This window comes from Acanthopagrus latus, chromosome 23, assembly GCF_904848185.1.
Source record: "Acanthopagrus latus isolate v.2019 chromosome 23, fAcaLat1.1, whole genome shotgun sequence".
Taxonomy (NCBI): domain Eukaryota; kingdom Metazoa; phylum Chordata; class Actinopteri; order Spariformes; family Sparidae; genus Acanthopagrus; species Acanthopagrus latus.
The window spans coordinates 10,579,997-10,589,783 of record NC_051061.1 but is presented as its reverse complement, the minus strand read 5'-3'; positions in this window follow the sequence as shown (position 1 = coordinate 10,589,783).

Genomic DNA, 9,787 nt, shown 5'->3' with positions numbered 1-9,787 from the left:
CCTAACCCTAACCATAATGCCACGTCTATTTTTGTGGACAACAAAGGTCACCTGACTATGGTCTGGCTTAATGTCTTATTCATCAGTTCATGAACAGGGAAAATACATATAGGCATTGTTACATCAAATCAAAATGCAACCGATGCAATGACTAATTTGGCTAATGGCTAATTTTAACAACTGAAATTGTACCTGAGTACTTGATTGAATGTGCTCAGTTACATCCCATCACACCGTTTCGCAAAATGACACCACGTGAAACTGAATCCGACTACACAGTCACACCAGATCCTACACCGCGCTTTATTGATTTCCAATCCTTCATCAATCTACCCCTCACAATCCTATTATGCGCACGCTCAACCCCCCATAAAGACCAAGGCACTGTGTCACATAAAAAAATGGACGCCGGTGCGCTCGGAGACGCTGTTCCCGCCCTCCAGCTGAGATGTACCAGCTCTTCACCTCAACCTGTCACAGAAGAGACGGATGTTCCTCGCGAGGCGTCCCGGGGGTCAGGAAGCCACGGTCCGACCACCGCGGCCCGACCTTGGCTGATACATTAGTAGATTTAATTCCCCTCAGCCCTGCTGTATGTCTTTTTAGCCGCGCCGCTGTGTGCGGTGTCCAATAAAAAAAAAGCTAGGGAGACGCTGTTGCCGCTGCTGTATTTCAATCGGTGTAGGAGAGAGACAGAGGGAAGCGAGAGCAGGGATTAATTCAGTTTGACGTGTGTGAAATACGGGATCACATCCCCCGAAGGTAACCATTATAAATCGGAGCTTTGAAGTCGTGTAAAAAAATAAAGAAAAAAAAAACTACTACTACTTTTGAGGTGTTTGTGTGGGCTTTTAAAGGAAACCGAACGTCAAAAAAAAAAAAAAAACAGCTAACAACAGATTTTGAAGAAAGATTCTGCTCCTCCATGTCACTGAGATACGAAGGTAAGGGGGGGGGGGGTGAAGGTGGGGAGCGAGATTGGAAATAACGCCTACAGTGAGGGAGAAGAGAGGATAGGTAGGACGATGGGCTGGAGCACACTGTGACTGACTACTTCAGGCAAGGAGCTGACAGGTGCCAGAAACACGTCACAAGATGATTATTTCACAAGGAGAGTCGATATCAGTAACCGCGACTGTGACCTACTTAAAAAAAAAAAAAAATACAAGATTGTAATCTAAAGGAACGGTCAAAGGCTCAGAAAAAAGGTTTACATCATCAGTCGCTGTGTAAAAGGAAGATTATATTCCTTGTTCTGACTGTTTTAAGAGACGATACTCTGGTGCCTAACAACACCTGTAGCAGTCCTTCACCGCCGAGCTCCAGTGACGCAAATGACCACACAAACACATCCTGCACCGTCCGTCTGCTGGGATCTCAGCCTGCCACAACTTTGTCCCACTCGGAGGTCGTCCCCAGCGCAATGAGTCGTGAGCAGGCGATCGCCAATTTGCATGCGCGTTTTCCATACATGTAAATGCATCTGCGCCCGTGTTTCCTGCTCACGTGAGAGAATTTGAATAAAGTTGCTCTCTCGGGGTGTCGGGGAAAAAAAAAATAATTCAACATCAACATCTATTAATTTTCTACTGGAGGAGAAAACTCTACACCTTTTACCCACACACATGCACACTTCATATTTACATTTACCAAGGTCTTCTGCGCTCCATTTGAAATTGCTTCCGCCCACGTCGACCGTCTCCTTTCTCCCCCTCCTTCTCACAAACAAATGCACGCACGCAGGCACACGGATATTCCCTGACACCTCGTGTTGCTAACGCTGGATGGAGGTTGTCATGGGAACACATCTTTGACACTTTTTCTTGGCTCGCTCGCAGAAAAAAACACTGAAACTCACTCAGGAGGCGGAGGAGGAGCGGGGCGCAAGAATCATCAGGAGCCATCAGTGATGGACAGTTGAACGCACCGAGGTGATACCCATGCTGGGTGGGTCGTCTGTTTTGGACTGTTTGCAAATGCTCAAAAAACAAAGATCCCTATATATACATACGTATACCCCATCTGGAAACTTAATGTGGCACAAACACTTGAAACTTGTGGAAGCCTGCGTGGCTCAGTCCAAAGATCATCCCACCCTCACGAGAAAAAGGACAACAACTGTGTTTGTTCAAGGGGGTCAAAATGACTAGTGTTTACATTGGCAGCTCTTGTGGCTTTAGTAATTGTGACAGAAGCGAAGGAGGGAAGTCAGGTGACTTCGATCGATGGGTCAAACACAGGACTTTCACCTCAGAGACTGTTGTTGTCTTGTCAAACCAAAAGTCGACTGTGACAGTACGCAACATAACGTACTTGTCTCTCCCCAAAGCATGATCTATTCCTTCACCTAACCGAACAGGCGATTGTTTGATGTTAGGTAATGCGTGTAACATCACATACACAACTTGTCGCATTGTTTTGGAAATGGTCATATACTGTTTGTTACATCATCGGCCTAGTCTGTCGGCGCCTGGTGCCAAAAACAAATGGTTATCTATTTCTTAGCTGGGACCAGTCGCCAGGCAAAGTTCCTGTCGCTGGTCAAGAAATAGTCTGGCACCGGAGCCCTCGGAAAAAACGACAAACAAGATGTATCGTAACATGCCAATTAGCGAGCTTAAGAAATCCAGGTAGGTGTAGTTTAGAGAAAGCCAGGTTACCAGTTCGTCCCTGTTTACAGTCTTTGTGCTAAGCTAAGCTCAGTGGCTGCTTGAGAGAGTGGTGTCAGTCGTCTTATGTAACCCTGAGTAAATAAGTGGATTTCCCAAAGTGTCAGACTATTTCCTTAAGTCTTAAAAAAGAACTCGGAATGCTAATGCTCCCACTCAAACCCCTTGTGGGTCCATTCCAACGGTTTAGTTTGCTGTAAAGTTGTATTTGGTAGTCTAACACATTCTTAGATTCCAGATTCACTAAGTTGCACTGCTATGTAAAAATGACAAATCGGCGCCGCACCAAAGACATGTGCTGCTCTCACAGTAAACAAATGGCAGACTCGGTCTCTCTCTGCCCCCACATGTCGGGCTGTCCGTCTCTCCGTCTGTCCCGCCCCCCCCACCCCGTCGGAGATTTATGACTCCGTCTCACCGCGAGCCTGCCACTGCAGCCGGAGATGCCCGGTAATCACATCATGCCGCACGACAGCAAAACATTTGCTTATGCACACGTGCGGTGCTAATGCAATATGTGTGTGTGTGCCTGAGCCATGTAAATATGCACTTCCGTCCACATCTGAGCATACGAGCATGGGGGGGTAGTGGGGTGTAAACACGTCTTCATTTCCCATTCCTTGTGTTATTCATGGAACCAACTGACAGGTTCTGATCAGGTGCCTGATCGTCTTTTTACAGTGCATACAGTATCCTACACGGTGGTGTAGTCAGCACTCTTCTGCATTTCAGGCAGCGGTATTGACATGCAGTATAATGTCTGTACAGTACCATTACACGATAGAGGATGTATAGAAGTGCGCTAGTTTCTCTCCACCATATGTTTACTCTCACTTTATTTTCCATGTGATCTCGGGGCTCGGAAAAACAGACTTGTTTAATCAAGTTTTGTGGAGTTCATGCAGCCCAGCAGATGAAGCTCTACGCACAAAGACAGACCACAATGTACATAGGAGGGCGGCAGAAATGTTAAAAAAAAAAAAAAAAAGGGCAAATGCAAGAGAGTGGAAACTACAGTATGTCACTGTATGTGATGGCAGCTGTGAGTGGCTGAAGGATGTGTTTGGGTTTGATACAGCGTACTTTAACACCACAATGGCGTGCGCCGGGCAAATGTGTGATGGCCTGTATCAATCAGGGTGCCTCTTAACTCCTAAACAAACATTCTCATCAGTAACATCTTCCAGTAACCAGGAGCGCTACGGCCCAACGTCGGGCCCACTGCACATAACACGGCCAGTTGCCAGGCAACTAGGGGAGATTCCAGGAAGTTGCAGCGAGGCCCAGAAAGTGTCCCGTGCGTAACACTCTGCAAAATGGCAAATTGTCACTTCACACTTAGGTTTTTTTGCACTACACTCTGCTAGTGGAAAGATTTTTTTTGGACAGAGCCAGGCTAGCTGCTCACCATTTCTGCTCTTTGTACTCAGCAGACACACAAACAAGTCAGCGGGTAGCTTTTTCATTTTAAACTTTTAACTTGGTGTACAGAGTGCTGCAGGGATGAACCAGAAGTTAGCATCACTCAGTCTACGAGAGCTTTCGGTTTCATTTTGGAACATTGCAGGTAAAACGCTCTGTGTCAAACACAAATTAATGACACTTGCACAAACGTTTCATAATTCAAACACGGGTTGTTTTTTTTCACAGACGTGTTCTGTGCTGCAGAACAAAGCATGAAAATCTCTTGCACTTGTGTTTACTTAATTTCAGGCCTCTAAGCAAAAGCCATTCAATTCGAGGTGACGCACGATCCATTGTCTGAGAGTTAACAAGGAATTATGAAAGCCACGTAACAAAACACTTATCAAATATATATTAGACACTGCCGTCTTTACAAGTGCATTGGGTTGTCTTTTACATGTCTTCCACTCACCTTTACATCACAGTAACAGCTAACCGAAGCCTAAGACATCAAGGTCCGAGCACATCGTGAGTGTCCGTTATCTCCTGCGCCAACGCTTCGACTAATCAGTATTAATCAGCCGCGTATGACTTCAAAGCGGGCCTCGCCATCTGTAAGATGTGCGGGGCACTTACATCATGTTCGCATGCACTCACTTATCCGGAGATAGAGGAGAAGCCGGCCCGGGGGAAAAAAAAATGGCAGCATGAATAACGACATTTATGAGACAACGAGGAAAAAGCATAAACATGCATCAGTTAAAGAAACACACAGGCACACACACACACACACAACACAGAAGGAAGTCAGCTGCTTTTTGATGATAGGAGATGTCAATATTTTCCCGGGCCTCTCTCCAGGGGTCTTCAGATGAGCGTGACATGGGAGGGCCCTCGGGAAAGGTCAGTACAGCTCAGAGCCCCGACGGGGCCCCGCGTCAGATGCAACACAGAGGGATCAAAAGTGAGGATGTAGCCCAGCAGTGAGACCTTGCAGCGGGGGTACCAAGGAGGACTGATAATGGGGAGGTGGAGGGAGACGGAGGAAAGGCTGAGAGTGAGGAGTACAGGAGCAAGAAAGCAAAGGGGAGGAGACGAGTGTGCACGGCTGGATGGATACAGCAGATGTGAGCAGGAAGTGGCAACCCTGAGTCACCTGGAACTCAGCCGTGTTGAGGCGGCCTTCGGGCCAAATTCTTGGCATATCCTGCGTCAGAGAGAAAAAAAAAGCATCAGTGGGACGCAATATGCAAGGTGTCTACTCAGATGCTGTATCTCCAGCCTGACAGCTTGATGCAGATACAGTATATTGTAAACACCTATGTGTCACGCATACTTATGCGAATCAGACACGTGTTCCGCTCGCTAATGAAGCTGCTCCAACAGATGCTGTGAGAGGGGACTGGGGGGTGAGGTGGGGTGGGGTGGGGTGGGGTGGGGGGGGTGGGGGTGGGGGGGGGGTTGATGGACATGGACTTGCGTACCTTAAGTCAGAGGTGGAGGTGAAGCTTAGATTCACGTACACATATTCATAAAGGTCGGACAGAGAGACGAAACGAGACAGTTCAGCGGACCAATTGATGGATGTTGCCAGCTTTAGAGCCGTATGACACTGAGAGGTGAATCCTAAAGAAGGGCAGGATTTTCGGGATCTCTATACTAAATAAACTAACAGAGCACTTAAACTTTAACAGGATTGATTCCCAATTCATAGCAAAGTGAAATTCAAAGTTTAGCTCACATTAACGCCCCGGTCTTCAAGGGACTTGTGCTTACAGGTGTGGTTGCTTCAAGAAACACCTCGGAAAAGCATTTTTTTGTTTTTTTTTGGATGATGATTGACTAAGCAGACGGAGCCGCGTCAATTAAGCACAATTTTCTCACGACTAGCTGCCGGGGCTCAGCTCTCATGTTTACCTGTGTGCGTAAGATATAAAGCGGGATCGCGGAAGCAGAACGATCGTCAGAGAGTGTACAGAGTGCTCGAAAGCTCTAAAGTGCCTCTTCAGAGAGAAAACCACTGCCAGCTCCGTGAATCATAGAATTCAAAAGGGAGAAGGAGAGTGATTCATAAGACTAAAATCATCCAGGCGCTGCCTGCATGCAATAACACAATGGTGCAAAAGGGAAAAAAGGCGAGGAAGAGAGAGGAGGAGAGCGATAACAGCACAGCAGTGCATCTACGTCATCGATGAAAGAGTAACCGGACCCTTGGGGCAGAGGGGATAAATAAAGGAGCGAGGAGTGTGGGTAATATTACCCACATGCCCCCACTGCTTGTGGCCTTGCCGCCTGTCATGCACTGCTGGGCAGTGATGTCACTCAGACGGCAGAGGAAGGCTGGCTCGCCCTGCGCCCGAATACACAAACATACATGGAGTATGTCGAGAGGCGCACGCACACAAACACACTGCAGATGCTTAATTATTCAGCGCACCGCATAGATATTTATACACACACAAACGAGTCCTCATCGATATCTGGGCGGTCAATAATTCATAGCGCTTTGACAATGCAAGATGCAGACTGCCTTTCACCGCCACCCTCACAAGTTGTTCCTCTTCTCTCGCACTTCTTACACTTAGAGTTCAGCACACAGAGAGGCAGAGGGCAGCGGGGTGGATGTAAGATTCAGTTTTCCTCCCGCTCCGCAAACAAGGTTAAACCTCACACTTGTGCGCTCCAGAAGCTCTAAATCTCTAAATATAGGAGAGAGGGAGAGAGAGGGAGAGAGAGGGAGGGGGGAGGACGAGGATCTGACTGTTTTGCACCCATATATAACCTCCGCCTCACTGCTAGCCAGCACACGGTGTCACACTAAACTGTGTCCCCGCTTACAACCCCAGTTCTGTCCCCTCAGCACTTTAGTCATTTGCTATAAATAGACACACACACACACACACACACACACACACACACACACACACACACACTGCAGCCAGTAGCCCATTAAGTGTGTCCACTTTTATTTTTCAGCGCCAGAGGCCTCACCTGCAGGCCTGTGTTTTGTTTACAGCGTGCACAGCAGTGCGCTCTAAGAATGCAGTGTTGCTCTGCTGTATTGGCTCAGAAAATGCTTAGCCCAGCCCATCACTGTGAAATACTGCACACCTCCACGGGAGGCCAAAGGCACTCTCACCAGGAGCGAGGGAGGCTTTTAAATCACATGCTATTATAGGTGCGCACACACACACACACACACACACACACACACACACACACACACACAATAAAAGACACCAGTTCTAGCACATTAGATGTTCAGGGACATTGTGGCTCAGTATTACAGTTCGCAGCTATTCGACATGTTTTACATATACAAGGCCAAACCTTTTCTGCTCGTATGCTCGTGTTCTGGACTGGATAGCTGACTGTGTTCTGTCTGCTGTACACACAATGTACACTCACAGGAGACAGAGCCTGGAGACTGAGGGTTAGTTACTGTACGTATAATGCACACAAATGTACGTGTTTTCAGTGCGTTTAGTTCTAGGGTGAAAGTCTAAAATTTTCTTTGGAGGGACCCACCCACATGAAATTCTCTCTTTTTTTATCCAACACATCTTTCCGCTTCCTTTTCAAAACCTGGCCTGCATTACCCACAATGTAACATTGCAACTTCAGCGACATCACTGGAGGATATTCAGCAGCTTCCTCTGGAGCCACAAAAGGCCTCCCAGTATGCAGTCGTGCTACCAAATGCCTAGAGACACACTTTGACTGTGTTCATATGTGTGGAGTCGGGAGGATCCTGTAGTTTAAAAGAAATAAGGAATGTGGGCCTAACACACAAAACAAGAGCAACTGGAGCAACCGAAATGTGAAATCGCAAAAAAAGAAAAGAAAAAAAGAACCAAATCTCTGAGTATCCGTGCCGTCTCTCTCCACAGGCCTGCAGAGACGATCATGCTCTGGAGTCAGCCATGCTTCTTGTTTACCAAGGCTCCCCAGCTGCACGACTCGGAGGGACGACGTTCCAGATAGCTGATTCATCTCTTCCCCTGTCTCCTCGCCGCTGCCATATTTTTTTTTTTTTACTCCAGTATCATCTGGTTAGCCTCTCCTATTTCCTCCCCCCTCTCCCGCTCTCTCTCTCTGTTGACTTCCTCCCCTCTCTCACTCCCCTGTTCTTCTAGACTTCTAGCCAAACGTTCACCGCTGGTCAAGAACGACTCAGGTTGACCCCGGTTCTAAATTTCGATGTTGCCACGCCACGGGCCTCCGTGAAAGAGGTACTGCAATCACACCCGTGGACAAACTTTTACTCCAAACGCAGTGGCCTTGACTTTCCTCTGACGTTCTTCTAACGACATTTCAGAGCGGCTGAGCCTTTCCTGCGCGATCACAACGAAAGCTTTTAGAGGAGATGTTCTGCCGTCGGCACAAATTAACGTGCAACAAAGGAACAAACACATCAAAAGATCTGACCTTTTGACGGGGGAACAGGCTTCTCGAGAACGCAGCCCGTAGGTGATCACTTTTGCGTCACGGTTTTCATTTTCACAGAAAAAAACTGTTGGGAGTCAAGAGGAAGTGACATTTAATGGGGTCTGCACCAAATCAGCATGTTTTCGTACATCTGAAGAATAACATGTGTGGACCGGGACGTCTCTGACATGCGTTTGGATAGTGCACTGGGTCACTTTTGTGATTAGACAATATTCGAATTGGCTGCACAGCCAATTCGAATATTGTCTAATCACAAAAGTCAAGCCAAGCAACCTGCTGTCCATCACGCGTTCTTTCCGTCCATCTCGGCCGGATGAGGCTTGATCATCATTCATTGTCGACACAATCGCTTTTACAGTAAAGTGTCTTGTGGTAGGGTGAATGGCGACACATCACCAGGGTGACCGCTAATTGCAGCTGCTGTTAGCCAGTTAGCGTAGCATAGTTAGCCGTGCGCCGACCATGAGCTAGGAGCGCCGACGGGAGCGGTGGGCAGGCTTTGGGGCTAGCTGGTTAGCATGCTAACTTCCACGAGCTATCTCTTCAACGTATTACAAAGGCCTCAAGTCAAAACTGTTATTCCTCCACATCCTGCTTTTAAACTGCAACCCCCACATTTTCCCACTTTAAGCAACATTCTACGGAAGATGCCACATAAATAAAACGTATTATTATTTTTTTCAATCATCATACATAATATTAACCCATCGGCCTACGATAACTTGCACAAATGAGCCAAGTTCAGGCAAACTTTGTATCTCAGGTGCTGAACAGTTTCACGCACACACACGTCTTCCTCATCTGCGTGACTAAACACCTGTTCAATCAGAATCTGTAGCTGATGTTCAAAGCACATTCTGCCTCTGACGCAGGGGAGCCGCGATTAGCTCCCCTCTTGTTGCATCCCGCCTGTAATGCAGCACAAGCTCGGCATGTCACACAGTCTCAAGAATCCCCTGTCTGGGCTACAACACACTCCGTGACGTCATGCAGCTCTTTGTATGTGTGTGCAGGCCTCGCTGTCAGCCCCCGCACGGCTTAATAGGAGGAGGAGGAGGAGTGGATGAGGTGGGACACAGGGGACAAAGAGGGAGACGGAAGTGGGAGGTGGGCTTTGCGCTGTGATGTAACTTCATGGAAATTGTTATGTGCGGTGATGCTGCATCCCACAGAGGAGTCGAGCAGCACGGCCTCCTACCGGCCGCGGGAAAGACCACACGAGGACGGACGGCAGGGACGAGTGTGTCTGAGTGGGGGGGGGGGGG